The sequence below is a fragment of the Eschrichtius robustus genome, chromosome 5 (genome assembly GCF_028021215.1).
Source record: "Eschrichtius robustus isolate mEscRob2 chromosome 5, mEscRob2.pri, whole genome shotgun sequence".
NCBI classification, from domain to species: domain Eukaryota; kingdom Metazoa; phylum Chordata; class Mammalia; order Artiodactyla; family Eschrichtiidae; genus Eschrichtius; species Eschrichtius robustus.
Genome location: NC_090828.1, coordinates 77,452,673 through 77,467,333, shown reverse-complemented (window position 1 = coordinate 77,467,333; position 14,661 = coordinate 77,452,673). Strand labels below are relative to the sequence as shown.

The 14,661-nt window shown below is 42.1% G+C and overlaps 1 protein-coding gene across 2 annotated transcripts in view; it reads left to right on the top strand.

Annotated features, from left to right (window-relative positions):
• The first annotated feature begins 720 nt into the window (after positions 1 to 720).
• The window catches only part of GALNT13 (polypeptide N-acetylgalactosaminyltransferase 13), a 569,026-nt gene continuing 555,085 nt past the window's right edge, over positions 721 to 14,661 (top strand). For both annotated transcript variants that reach the window (XM_068543985.1, XM_068543984.1), the window contains exon 1: positions 721 to 794. The gene's annotated coding sequence lies outside the window, so the exon portion shown is untranslated. The remainder of the gene's footprint in view (positions 795 to 14,661) is intronic.

The window sequence follows — 14,661 nt, the reverse complement described above, 5'->3', positions numbered from 1 at the left end:
TCCCCACGCCAGTACCCCTCTAAGAGGCGCTCTGGTGCACTGGGCCGACACAGTGCACGCAAGCCTGTTTTCTCACGGTGGGGCCCGGGGGCGGCCAGGGGTCGCCGGACGCTCTCGGCGGAAAGGAGCCGACCCCTCGGTTGCAGCTGGGGGCCGTGACTGCCAACTATCGCGGGACTTGTGCACATCGCAGGAGCGGCAGCTCCAGAAGCAGCTGGAGCGCGCTCTGTGCGCACCGCCCAAGCCCGGGGAGGAGCGGGAGCCGGGAGGGAGGAGGGCCGGGGGGGCTGGTTACGTAAATGATACTAGCCCAGTGAGAGGCCTTCAGGCTGTGGCTACGGGAGGGGGAGGAACCACGCGAGGAGGAGGGGCTGGGAGGGAGCGGGCCGGGGTGGGAGGGGGGAGGGGGGCGAAGTGACCAGGCGGTGGCGGCGTCTCCGCCGAGGTGACAATGTGCTAGGAGCCCTCGCTCGTTCTCCTGCGCCTCCTCGGCCTCGGCGCCCGCTCTCGCGGAGCCCCTCCAGCCCACCGCTGCGCTATGAGGGCGCCTCTCCGGGGCTGGCCGAGGCGGGAGCCGGCTCGCTCTGCTCGCAGGGAAGTGTGAAGAGAGAGGCGCGGGCGGGAAGCGGGGCTGCGCGCGGCGCTCGCGGGCCGGCGCGGGTTCCAGGTGAGCGCGGGCTCCGCGCGCCCCGCACTCGGCGCGGCCGGCTGGCGCCTGCCGGTCTGGGTCGGAGGCTGAATTCCGTGCGTGGACCGCCGTTCCCTCTTCGCGGGATCCCTGGCCACGATAGCAGGTCTCCGTCTCTCTCTTGCTTCCCCTCTTTTCCTCTGATTGTCTGGGGCGAGTCCTCTCTGGGCGGCCCGGAGTGCCCGGGTGGGCGCCGCCAAGTCCCGCAGCGGGTGGCAGGGCTCAGAGCCGAGCGCCCCGGGTCGGTCCCGGGGCGGGGGCGCCGGCGAACCCGGTAAGGCGGCCTCCCGGGCTCTCGAAGCGCGCTCTCCCGTTGCTGCAGGTGCCGAGGGAGGACCGCGAGGCGCGGAACTTTCTACCGCCGCCCGCCCTCTACCCTGCTTTCTCCGCTACCCGGCCGAGCTGGGGGGCGCTGGCCACCCTCTGCGCTCCGGTGGCGCTCGGCGCCGGGGGCGGCTCGGCCTTCCCGCCCCGGCAACTTTCTCCCACTAGCTGCGGGCGGCCGGGGGCTGCGGTGCGCGGGCGCTTCTACACCGTCCGTCCGACACCGGGGACGCGCTGGGTCTCGGGTGTCTTCCTCGACGGTTGCCTTCCTCTCTATTTCTGCTTTCCTTTGCCTCTCAGTCTCTCTGTCTGTTTCTGACTCGGTTTCTTTCTCTGATTCTTTCTCTGGCTCACCGCACCCGCTCCGGGTCTCACTGTTCCTTTTTCGTTCTCTTTCTCCCTGTTTTTCTTGGGATGTCCCCGTGTGCCTGTTATTCTGCCTCTTCCGTTGTCTCTCCGTCTTGCCGTATTTTCTCTTTCTGTTTCTGCCTCTCGCTGCCTGTCTCTGTCTCCCTCTCTTACCTCTCCTGCCTGGTCCTCCCGAACACCACCAGCTCCCAGATCCCGAGGCTCCTTGTCCAGGAGAGCACACCCCGGCCGGCCCACCTTCTGGGCACCTCCAGGTACAGAGATCTCCAGGTACGGAGACCTCCCTTCTCGGGGCCGGAAGGGACGAGGGGATTGGAAACAGAGGGCTCTTGTCTGGGCTGTCATAGAGTCGAGGGGCTGAATGAGGGTCGCGAGGGCCGCCTCCCCTCCCTGGGTCCGAGGGAGCTGCGCTGCCACGAACCCGGGCGCACGGAGGCTGCTGGTTTGGACAGCGAAAGCTGCGGGCGCCCCTCCCCTTACCCCGTTCTTTGACTAGGATCAGTTGAATTTCCAGGTGGAGAGCCTACATCTCCAACCTTTACAGGCAGCCACAGGAGGAGACAGTGGGCAGATAAACACAGAAGCTTCGGGATCCAGGGAAAACTAACCTGGAAAGGGTGGGAGCTTTCCTGAGGCAAAGGTGTTGCTGACGGAGGAGAGGAGCACTGGGGATTGCCTGCTTTCGACTGTCATAACACTCAATCCTTGAGCGGTTTCCTTGGGAGAGAGCGCGGTCACTCTTCCCACAAATACAGCATGAAGATTTTATTTGCAGGGGTAAAGACACTTGGCTGCCCGAGCCCCCTGAAATTTCGAGCATCCTTGGGGCCCCCAGATCTTCAGCTTTGTATGAAGGCTGCTTTGCTCAGGGTTGCCCCCACCACCGTGTGTGTGTGTGTGTGTGTGTGTGTGTGTGTGTGTTTGCGTTCATGCCCTCTAGTGTTAGAGAAACCTGCTGGTTTGAGACTATTGCAAAGTAAGGTCAACCTATTGGTGACTTACTTTTGATCTCTCATCTTCCCAGATCATTCTCCTTGCCTTCACCCATCCTTTCCTTTTCTTCATCTTGACTTTTCTGTTGCATTACTAATCTTTCCTTTCTCCGGATCTCTGCAAACTCCTCCTCTCCTGCAGAATTAGAACCTTAATACTGAAACCGTTTGAGTGATTTCAGAGGTGGATAGATTTGGAGAATTTTCACAGCCTAAGGCGGGCTTTGAACATAAGAAACGTGCATTTCTCTGCACCATTCACCACAAACCAGGATTTCACATCTCTTCCTTATGCCCCTGCCCACCTTCAACAACATTGAGAATTTTCCCTGGCTGCTTTTGCTTGTTTAGTTAAATGTTTTTAATTCACCATTTCTGTGATGCTCATCCCATTCTAGGGCTTAAGCTGCTTGCTTAAGTAGAGGCACTGTGTCTCAGATAAGATTTGGGGGAGAAGAAAAGAAAGCTTTTCCAAAGGAAACACAGTGCTGCTGGTATAGATTAATTCTGGATCCCAGTGTCCAGAGTGGGACAGGTGCTGTTTCAGATATGCAGGCCCTAGCACAATGTAGGAAAACTAGTAAATGCTTGCTGGAAACTTGTTGGTTGATTGATTACCATGGAGCTAATTATTGGCTTTGAAGTTACCTAGCTATGCTTATAAGCCTACATACAAGAACGTGAATTCTGCCTCTCTTTTTTGTTTCATTTAGTCTTTTATGAATGGGAATTGAAGACTAGTAGAAGGGATGTAGAAACGTGAGTCCTCTGTGTCGTTTTAACTCATTTCGCTGCTTGAATTTGCCCCTCTGGACAAGTGTTTAACTTGACTGATATTCTTTAACAGTCACTGCAGAACTAAAGAAATGAGTTTAGAGGCTCTGATGGGTGGCCTCTCTCAACCTTCTTACCTGAAAGTGAACTAGGGCATGACATCATTTGCGAGTGAATACTTTCCTGTGTGTGTGTGTTTGTTTTTTTTTTTAATTAATTAATTAATTTATTTTCGGCTGTGTTGGGTCTTCGTTTCTGTGCGAGGGCTTTCTCTAGTTGCGGCAAGCAAGGGCCACTCTTCATCGCGGTGCGCGGGCCTCTCACTATCGCGGCCTCTTGTTGCGGAGCACAGGCTCCAGACGCTCAGGCTCAGTAGTTGTGGCTCACGGGCCTAGTTGCTCCGCGGCATGTGGGATCTTCCCAGACCAGGGCTCGAACCCGTGTCCCCTGCATTGGCAGGCAGATTCTCAACCACTGCGCCACCAGGGAAGCCCTTTTCCTGTGGTTTTAACAAGTGAAAAGTTCTCTTTTTTAATATAAAGAACAGATGTATCAGCTTAAAATATTTGGGGGCTATAAACTGATCTTCAAACTGAATCACTTACCGTGAATAATTTATAGGTTTCCTTACTGCTTCAAATATATATGAGAGGTGTGATACTACATGTATATGAGAATTTGCCAGAGTACCTGGAAATGTAATGCCTCCTGATACAATGTACTAGTAGGAATCCCTGTGCTGCAATATTGCTGTTTTGATGATATGTTAGTTACTTCTTAAAATAGTTGGGGATTTACCATGAGTATTGTTCAGGAGCATATTCAAGGCAATTTTGCTTTAAAAATATTACTTATAAATCAACTCATACTCTATGCAGTTTTTTTTGTATTTAAAAATAGCAAGGACATAGTGAAGGTGGACATGCTGATATTGGTTGAGTTACATTCTAATTTCTAACTGATAAGAATATTGAGACACATTTAACTTTCTAACTTAATGTACATTACTTTCAGGTTAAAGTTATGTCAGAGTGAAATACAGTGCTTCCATTTTGCCACCTTGATTTTTAGAAGTGGTAGTTGTACTAGGAACATTTCCATGTAATAGAGATTTTGCAGCTTTTTAAAACTTTGGCATTTTGGAAGAGGGTGAGAGAACATGAAATAAATGAATATTTTTATTCTTTCTAGTTAGGAAAATGAAGAAGATATTGGTGTTTCTGAATAACAAGAAAAGTATAGAAAATGGCTGAGAGTAAAGTATGAATAAAGTCCCACCATGTGAAATAAATAACAATACTACATGTCTCTGATACGTGTTTATTGTGCTTTATGAAAATGAACAGATCCTATAGTTTTGTCCTTTAATTTGCCTTATTAAACATCCTGTTTTCAAGAGGCACCTTTTGCAATAAACAACAAATTCTGGATTGTGACTTTTAATACATCACGTTTTTGGGCTTATGTCGCCATCAGTAGTAGGAATGTGTAGACATCTTAAACCTATTGAGATCTAGCAGGACCACTACTTTGAAATCTGAGTGACCATATGCCTAATTATTCAAGAATTTTAATTGGGCTTTGGTTCTAAATGCTTCCTGTCATCAGAATAAACACATGTGAAGCATCAAATCAAGACTTAAGGATATTTATACTCATATTGACTCTGAAGTCTATTTGATGACATTTCTTAATATCCCCCCTGCCCTCTCCACCAGATACATACTAAGCATATGTTTGGACACATAAATCACATTTAAAGATCCTGTACTGTCTGCTTTGATAAACCATTTACCATTTTAGCAGATTAGACTTCTATTTACAATTTCTATCTTAAAGCACATTGTTTAGTTAAGTATTTCTGCCATTCAGTTACAGGCATACATTTTTTTTTCAGGGTTTAGGTGGTGTTTTTATTTATTTTTTTAAATTAATTTTTATTGGAGTATAGTTGCTTTACAATGTTGTGTTAGTTTCTACTGTACAGCAAAGTGAATCAGCTATATGTATACATATATTCCCTCTCTTTTGGATTTCCTTCCCATTTAGGTCACCACAGAGCATGGAATAGAGTTCCCTGTGCTATGCAGTAGGTTCTCATTAGTTACCTATTTTATACATAGTATCAATAGTGTATGTATGTCAATCCCAATCTCCCAATTCCTCTCACCACCCCCCCTTACCCCCTTGGTATGGATACATTTGTTCTCTACGTCTGTGTCTCTACTTCTGCTTTGCAAATAAGATCATCTATACCATTTTTCTAGATTCCACATATATGCATTAATATACGATATTTGTTTCTCTCTTTCTGACTTACTTCACTCAGTATGACAGTCTCTAGGTCCAGCCACATCTCTACAAATGACCCAATTTCATTCCTTTTTATGGCTGAGTAATATTCTGTTGTAAACAGGCATATATATTTTTGAAGAGTCCAGCTTTCCATTGCGAAATTTAGTACTTAGAGAATTCAAAGAAGTTTGTGAAAATGAATACACATATGAATTTAGTAGTAGTTGGTCATTCATTGAGGGCATTATAAGCAGTTATCTTTGGGAGCAAAGTATAATCAAATAGGTTTTATTCATTTGATACTTCTTCTTGATTCAAATTTATATCTATTTGTATGTTTTCAAGGTAGTTTATTTATAATAATATGTTTAATTGGTCCAAGATGATTACCAAGAAATAATTACAGGTGGCTAAAGACCTCTGTGTGATTAATATGTATTCTAATGTCCCTTTTAAATACAATAACTAAAATTCATTTTTAGCTATGAGTTTTCCAATTTTTTTTTTAGTATATCTGGGACCTATTTATTGAAGCTGAAATTCTTAATTTTTAAAAGTTATTACTGCAGGTTATTAAGAGATTACTGGAGCCTAACTTTCCTCTGAGGGCCCAGCTTTACTCAAATGTCCACATAATTACAGACCTCATGAACTATCAGGTTCTCTCTTAATGTTTACTATAATTGTCCTCCCTTCATAATAGACCTAAAGCAAGATGCAAAGTATCAATTGTTAAAAATTGTTCCGTATTAACGGTTAATCCTCCCAACATAGCTTGAGAGGGATGTAGGGAAAGTAGTGACTGTTACCATCATAGGTGTGAACATATTTGTGATTCTATTTTCTGTTATGTGAGAAAATTAAACACACTGTCCATATTAAATACTCAGGCTTCTTTCCTGTTTTTTTTCAGGAGTGCTTACTGTTAAGATATATGGGAACTGTCCAAGATATATCAGGATTTTTAACATGATGTAGAATTAATTGGGACTCTGTTTAGTACATTAAACTACATTGAATTGTCACTTAAATCTTATTTAAGATCTTGTAGAACATTATAGGAAGAGTGTGATTAAATTCTTCGTTGGCACTTTGGTGAACATAATACATGTGCTAAGTAGCCACTGTAAATAGAAGAATTTAAAGCACAGCCTGCACATTCAAAATCTTCTAAATTACACCTCAGAGACTGTAGTAAATGTCAACTTAGTCTCTTGCCTAATATTAATTGCCTTGATATTGTAAGCACAGTGCTTTTTTTTGGTTAAGAAATGAATTTTGACATATGGGGAGAATTATCTTATTGTAGATCACAAGAATAATAACTTAATTTCCTCTTGAGATTTTTGTTATATAATTAGTTTTACATAGAGAGGATGAGATTTACATGACTATCAAGACCCGCATGCAGTACTGCCATTAGTCGAATGAAAAAAAATTGGGAATAAATACTTGGAAAAAAATATATGTAAAGTTACAGCCATTTCAACTTATTTATGAGGGAGTTAAAAATGAAGAGTTACAAACTGATAAAATAACTAAGATTTATTGGATACATACTTTGCACTTGTATTGTGAGTAAGTAAACATCTAATAGCTTGAACTACATTTTATCCTCATAATCGTATGAGCTGTAAGTAGTTATTACTATCCCCACTGTATAAATGAGGAGTCACTTGCTCAAAGTCACACAGCTAATATGTATCATTAGGGCCAGGGATCACATCAGTTCTGTCTGTCTCTGAAGCCAGTGCTCTGATAGTTCCCAGTCTGACATTTTCACTAACTAATAAAATTAAAAAAAAAAAAAAGAGCATCAACCTCCATGTGAACATGTTCTTTTGCATGGTAAGAATGATTTTTAAAAGTCTATTATCACCATCATTTTATGAAAGACTGCACATTGTAACACCAACTAAGGTGGCAGTACTAAATCTCAAAATATAGTTCTTAAAATAGAATAATTTAGCTCCCTGTGCATTTTTCTACATTGCATTTATTTTTCTAATTTAACAAAGACTGAAGAAAATTTCATCACAGTCTGGTAATTTATTTCACCACATTCTGTAGCCTGCGATTGGGAACACTTCCTTAGTCTGAACCACTAGATGTACTGCCTACCCAGTGGATCCCGAGCACCCAAGCAGCACAGGCCAGCATGGTTGTGATACTCATGACTTTGTCCTTATAGCTATTCCCTTCTCTTTCTACTTGGAAGTTTGGGCAATAAGATTTGTACCTAGGAAGGATGCTAGCAATTACACTAGCCTCAGTTTATTGCATCAGTGTTTATTGAAAGGATTGGAGAATTGGAGGCAACTTGCTCCGTCGTGGCACTTAACCACAAATCACTGTCACTAAGATGGTGCCAATCTGTGTCCTTGAATAAAGAATGAATGCTGGGCAAAAACAAAAGGAGCATGTCTTAAGAACTTATTCTGTCCTTCCCTTTAACCAGTATGTCCCAGCCTTTAGGGATCAGTTTGCTCCTTTTTTACGTCTTTGTTTGCCTTGGTGAGGACAAAGCAGCTTTGCTTTAGGTAAGAAAGAAAATTCCAAAGCTAAACTTCTGCTCTTGGAAAACTGGCTGATGCTATTAAATTCCAAGTTGCTTTGGATAGTGACTATTGCGGCCATTGAAGAGGAAAAGGACACTGATGGAGTGTGTGAGATGTAGTTAAACTGACCTGTGGCATCGTATAATGTCACTGCTGACAAACCAGTTTGGAAATTGAAATTACCTCAAGAGATTTTTGTTTGTTTGCTTGTTTTAATACAGGTTGTCAGATCCTACTGATACAGATTCTCATTTGCCTGGGATGGATCCATAACGATCTATCTTCATAAACATTTTTCCAGATGAGTCTGTTGTACAGTGAGGTTACAAGCAACCAAACTACATCTAGTACATTTTTCAGATTTATTTAATTTTTTTTCTTTAACAAAATATAGAAGCTACTATGTTCTGGACATTGTTCTGAGTGCTTTACAGATATTAATTCATTTAATTATAACCACCCTCCAAAGTAGGTTTTATTAGTACCTCTATTTTACAGGCAAGGAAATTGAGACCCATAAAGGTTAAGTAAGTTGTCCAGGGTAAGCTGATGAGTGACGGGGTACGGACTATGCTATTTTGATGAAATGATTTAAATGATCTGCTTTAAGTCACAAAGTATGAAGCAACAGAATTGGAAATGGAACCTGTGTTTCTATGTTTTGTTTCCTATTTGAGTAAGTTTTGCCTTTGAAAGTGAAGGAGGAAAATCTGACCAACAAACTCAGATTTGTAGAGTTGGAAACAAAAAATATTTACCTTTTAGAAGTCATAGCACCAGATTAAGAAAGAAAACTAATTATGAAAGGGACAATAAAATAAATATGGAAAAATCAGAGTGATTTTCTTCAAGTAGATTCATTCTTGTCTCTTCATAGGTGCAGGCCACCCTCCCCGCTCCCCGCCCCAGTCCCCAGTAAAAAAGAAAACAAAAAACAAGTTAACACACAGTGATGCAGACCAAAGAAAAAAATTTAAAATCTATAAGTAGGATTTCTATATATAGACTTCAATCTATAACTAAGATCTACATCTGTAACTAACCTAATAAGAAATAGCTTATTTTCCTGCAGTACTATTCATAAATTGTTTAAATTACATTAGGAAATACTAATAGTTTCATAAATATTAGTATTGGAAAAATCCTCCTGAAACTTCCGGATTTTTTTCTCCAATATGTTTTTTGTAAGCTTTATACATTATAGAATATCTATATTAATTTGTAATCACTGTTAATCTGTAAAGAACTGATGTATTAATCTTTGATGAGGTACATTTTTCTCCTTACTTCTGGCCTTTGGTTGATTTTTAGCAACTTTCTGTTACTTAGTTTGGTTTAATACACTCCTGCAGTGTTTAATGACGTTTCTTCAGTCTTAAAAATATTATTTTAGACTGACTGATACTTGATTAGATTGTGTAAATTATTTGAATTCGATACCCTAGTAATGAGTCACTCTGGTTTTTTTAAAAAATAAAAATCTACTTAAAAACAGTTCGGTTTTCAGATTCTTTAAGTGAAGTGAGGTTTATGAGATTACTGACTAGCTGAGTTTTAACACTTAGTACTGCAGTCTTTTCTCTTTCTCTCATGGCAAATTCCACCTCTTTTTGAATCCTCAAGACTCATGTTTCTTTGATTCTCTTGATAGTTCAGTCTCAAATGGGACTATACATCCCTCGTCCTGAAAATTATTAGAAACCAGCCTGTGTCTGTTCATAATTCAGATTTCACTCATATCCTATAGATTTTCAGTGCAGCTCTGCGTTTTCTTCTCAAGTAAATACTGTGTTTCATCATTTCTCAATACACTTTTTCTTCCATATCTTTTTCCCGCTCCTCTTTCCCTTTCTTCCTTCTTCATGATGCTCTCGACTTTCAGTTGCCTTTCTTCTGTGGCTTAATACATCCTCATGTAGCAGGCCTGGACTATCTAACTATCTATTAGTTCTCTTGATTCTATATAAAAATGTAAATAAAAAAGAGCTCCTGTTCATTTCATCATTTAGTCCCTGAGTAGGTCATAGACAGACTCTCTAGCTCTTGCATCTGGGTCATTTAACCGGAGGATGGGGATTCTAAATTCGCATCTCATTACCTTTGTCTGCTTTTAGAATTGTGTGCTTGGGCCCCGTGGTCAGTTGGCAGGCCCTGGCTCCAAGGGACCACTGTATTATTTGAGGGGATGCCAATTTCAGTGGCCACACAGTTCTCACATTCCTTGGTCAGATTTTCCTTATAAAATTTCCAATATGTATTTCATTATTAACTCTAGACTATTGACTTCATGTCAGAAATTCGTTGTGATATTAATTGATAGATTGTGATGGATAATTTTTATAATTTATGTTCTGTGGCTCCTACTCCCATTTCGGGATAGTATTTTTCCTATGAGTTAAACCTAGAGCATATATTTTGTCACAGATTTTTAAAGAATTTTATTGTTGTGCACTAAGTTGAGATGAATTGTAGGTAATTGGATGGTGCAGCTGAATTAACACGTTGAATTGCTGGTTATGAGATACTTCATTTGCTGTTGCAGACAACAGTAGGCCCATTTTGCTTCTACAATGCACAAATTCTTATTACCTATATAAAATTCTAATTCAAGTGGGATAATATGTATGCATCATTTCCATTCCTTTTGTAGGGAAAAATAACCTCCACCAATATAAGATATTTGCAACTATCTCATTAAATAATTTTGAACTTCAATACATCTTTTTTTTTTAGAACGTTAGTGAGTTATTGCCCACAAAAAGGACATTTCAGAAACATGAAATCAGTAGTCCTTTTTACCCTGTGTACCCTAAGATACATGCAGATGTGCAGTTTGCATTTATTTCAGTACAGAGCCTTGTCTGAATGATTCTTAATAGCAGTGTCGCCATGATGACTATGGTGATGTGCAACAGTATAATAATTACGCTTGTTCTTGGGTTTTCTTCATTTTAGGTGTTTTAAGGGCAGCTTCTCCAGGTCAGTGAAAAGGCTTTTAAACAGGCGAGTATTTATTTTACAAGGAAGGATTGAGGCGTACCTTTATCTAAACTTCCTCCTGAAACCTCATTAATTTATGCATTAAATTAAGGAGTTAAAAAGATATCAAACTGTTACAAATTGGATGCAATGAAGCAAGGCAGAGGAAACTGCCAAAGATGGGGCGAGGAGGGAGCCCTTTTGCCCGAAACAAGCACCCAAAGGCTTAAGGTTCAACAGTGCCAGGAAAAATAGAGGACAGAAGTGAGACGCTGGGGCTGAAACAAAATCATCGACGTGGATAGATGGACCAGCCACCCTTCTATTCACCAATTCTACTTCCTACACAAATATCCTTGTAGCAAGATTTTTTTCACTGCCCCTCCTGACCATCCCCCTTAACATAGACTAATGAAATTACATGGACTGCTAAGGGACAATAAGGGCAATTAGGAATGCATCTTACAACGGTAGCATAAATTCTCTTTTATTTTGATACTTAGGGACTTTAAGCCTAATGATTAGCTGCTGGCTTACCCTAAAGTAAAGTCTTCTAAACAACAAGACCCACTCAAGTACAGAGGGCTCAGCCATTTCTGTTCCTTTATTCTTAAATATAAAACAGCAACCAAGTATCACCAGACATTTAAGAAATAATTTAAGAAAAGAAATTAACAAAAATATGCAACATGAAAAAGAGACAGAGCCTTGGCTTCAAGATGGTGGAAGTGTAAGACACGGAGATCACCTTCCTCTCCACAAATACATCAGAAATACACCTACATGTGGAACAGCTCCTACAGAACACCTACTGAATGCTGGCAGAAGACCTCAGACCTCCCAAAAGGCAAGAAACTCCCCAAGTACCTGGGTAGGACAAAAGAAAAAAGAAAAAACAGAGGCAAAAGAAAAAAGAAAAAACAGAGACAAAAGAATAGGGATGGGACCTGCACCAGTGGGAGGGAGCCATGAAGGAGGAAAGGTTTCCACACACTAGGAAGCCCCTTCGTGGGCGGAGACTGCTGGGGGTGGAAGGGGGAAGCTTCGGAGCTACGGAGGAGAGCACAGCACAGGGTGTGGAGGGGAAAGCGGAGAGATTCCCACACGGAGGATCGGTGCCGAGCAGCACTCACCAGCCCGAGAGGCTTGTCTGCTCAACCACCGGGGCGGGCGGGGGCTGGGAGCTGAGGCTCAGGCTTCGGTTGGATCTCAGGGAGAGGATTGGGGTTGGCGGCGTGAACACAGCCTGAAGGGGCTAGTGCGCCACGGCTAGCCGAGAGGGAGTCCGGGAAAAGGTCTGGAGCTGCCGAAGAGGCAAGAGACTTTTTCTTGCCTCTTTGTTTCCTGGTGCGCGAGGAGACGGGATTAAGAGCCCCGCTTAAAGGGGCTCCAGAGACGGGTGCGAACAGCGGCGATCAGCGCAGACCCCAGAGATGGGCATGGGACGCTAAGGCTGCTGCTGCAGCCACCAAGAAGCCTGTGTGCAAGCACAGGTCACTGTCCACACCTCCCCTCCTGGGAGCCTGTGTAGCCCGCCACTGCCAGGGTCCTGTGATCCAGGGACAACTTCCCCGGGAGAACACACGGCGCCCCTCAGGTTGTTGCAAAGTCACGCCGGCCTCTGCCGCCACAGGCTCACCCCGCATCCGGACCCCTCCCTCCCCCTGGCCTGAGGGAGCCAGAGCCCCCGAATCAGCTGCTCCTTTAACCCCGTCCTGTCTGAGCGAAGAACAGACACCTTCAGGCGACCTACACACAGAGGCGGGTCCAAATCCAAAGCTGAACCCCGAGAGCTGTGGAACATTCTCCAGGATAGATCATATCTTGGGTCACAAATCAAGCCTTGGTAAAGAAAATTGAAATCGTATCAAGTATCTTTTCCAACCACAATGCTATGAGACTAGATATCAATTACAGGGAAAAATTTGTAAGAAATAGAAACACATGGAGGCTAAACAACACACTACTTAATAACCAAGAGATCACTGAAGAAATCAAAGAGGAAATCAAAAACACCTAGAAACAAATGACAATGAAAACAAAATGACCCAAAACCTATGGGATGCAGCAAAAGCAGTTCTAAGAGGGAAGTTTATAGCTATACAAGCTTACCTTAAGAAACAAGAAACATCTCAAATAAACAACCTAACCTTATACCTAAAGCAATTAGAGAAAGAAGAACAAAAAAACCCCAAAGTTAGCAGAAGGAAAGAAATCATAAAGATCAGATCAGAAATAAATGAAAAAGAAATGAAGGAAACGATAGCAAAGATCAATAAAACTAAAAGTTGGTTCTTTGAGAAGATAAACAAAATTGATAAACCATTAGCCAGACTCATCAAGAGAAAAAGGGAGAAGACTCAAATCAATAGAATTAGAAATGAAAAAGGAGAAGTAACAACTGACACTGCAGAAATAACAAAGGATCATGAGAGACTACTGCAAGCAACTCTAGCCAATAAAATGGACAACCTGGAAGAAATGGACAAATTCTTGATTGAATGATGAACCACCTTCCGAAACTGAACCAGGAAGAAATAGAAAATATGAACAGACCAATCACAAGCACTGAAAATGAAACTGTGATTAAAAATTTTCCAACAAACAAAAGCCCAGGACCAGACGGCTTCACAGACGAATTCTATCAAATATTTAGAGAAGAGCTAACACCTATCCTTCTCAAACTCTTCCAAAATATAGCAGAGGGAGGAACACTCCCAAACTCAATTCTATGAGGCCACCATCACCCTGATACCAAAACCAGACAAAGATGTCACAAAGAAAGAAAACTACTGTCCAATATCACTGATAAACATAGATGCAGAAATCCTCAACAAAATACTAGCAAACAGAATCCAACAGCCCATTAAAAGGATCATACACCATGATGAAGTGGGGTTTATCCCAGGAATGCAAGGTTTCTTCAATATACGCAAATCAATCAATGGGATACACCATATTAACACATTGAAGGAGAAAAACCATAAGATCATCTCAATAGATGCAGAGAAAGCTTTTGACAAAATTCAACACCCATTTATGATAAAAACCTTCCAGAAAGTAGGCATAGAGGGAACTTTCCTCAACATAATAAAGGCCATATATGACAAACCCACAGCCAACATCGTCCTCAATGGTGAAAAACTGAAACCATTTCCACTAAGATCAGGAACAAGACAATGTCGCCCACTCTCACCACTATTATTCAACATAGTTTTGGAAGTTTTAGCCACAGCAATCAGAGAAGAAAAAGAAATAAAAGGAATCCAAATTGGAAAAGAAGAAGTAAAACTGTCACTGTTTGCAGATGACATGATACTATACATAGAGAATCCTAAAGATGCTACCAGAAAACTCCTAGAGCTAATCAATGAATTTGGTAAAGTAGCAGGAAACAAAATTAATGCACAGAAATCTCTTGCATGCCTATACACTAATGATGAAAAATCTGAAAGTGAAATTAAGAAAACACTCCCATTTACCATTGCAACAAAAAGAATAAAATATCTAGGAATAAACCTACCTAAGGAGACAAAAGACCTGTATGTGGAAAATTATAAGACACTGATGAAAGAAATTAAAGGTGATACAAATAGATGGAGAGTATACTATGTTCTTGGATTGGAAGAATCAACATTGTGAAAATGACTCTACTACCCAAAGCAATCTACAGATTCAATGC